Raw genomic sequence first — 208 nt, forward strand, 5'->3', positions numbered from 1 at the left:
CCCCCCCTTCTCTCTCCTCTCTCTCTCTCCGCCAATGGATCGTCCAAACTCCGCCCCACGCCCGGCCGCCTCGCTCGTCACCAATCCGCGCCACCGGAGGCCACCGCCCCGACCAATCTCCACCGACCGGGGGCCGACGCCTCGGCCAATGAGCGGCCGCGCGGTGCCCACCGGGCCGCTCCCCCGCCCTGGCGCAGCGGCGCCGCCA

General features: G+C 75.5%; 1 protein-coding gene across 2 annotated transcripts in view; it reads right to left on the reverse strand.

Moving 5' to 3' along the window:
• Positions 1-208, reverse strand: part of NFE2L1 (nuclear factor, erythroid 2-like 1) — a 9,398-nt gene that overhangs the window by 4,568 nt on the left and 4,622 nt on the right. The window lies entirely within an intron of this gene.

This window comes from Haliaeetus leucocephalus, unplaced genomic scaffold (genome assembly GCF_000737465.1).
Source record: "Haliaeetus leucocephalus isolate CR32 unplaced genomic scaffold, Haliaeetus_leucocephalus-4.0 Scaffold110, whole genome shotgun sequence".
In the NCBI taxonomy this organism is placed as follows: domain Eukaryota; kingdom Metazoa; phylum Chordata; class Aves; order Accipitriformes; family Accipitridae; genus Haliaeetus; species Haliaeetus leucocephalus.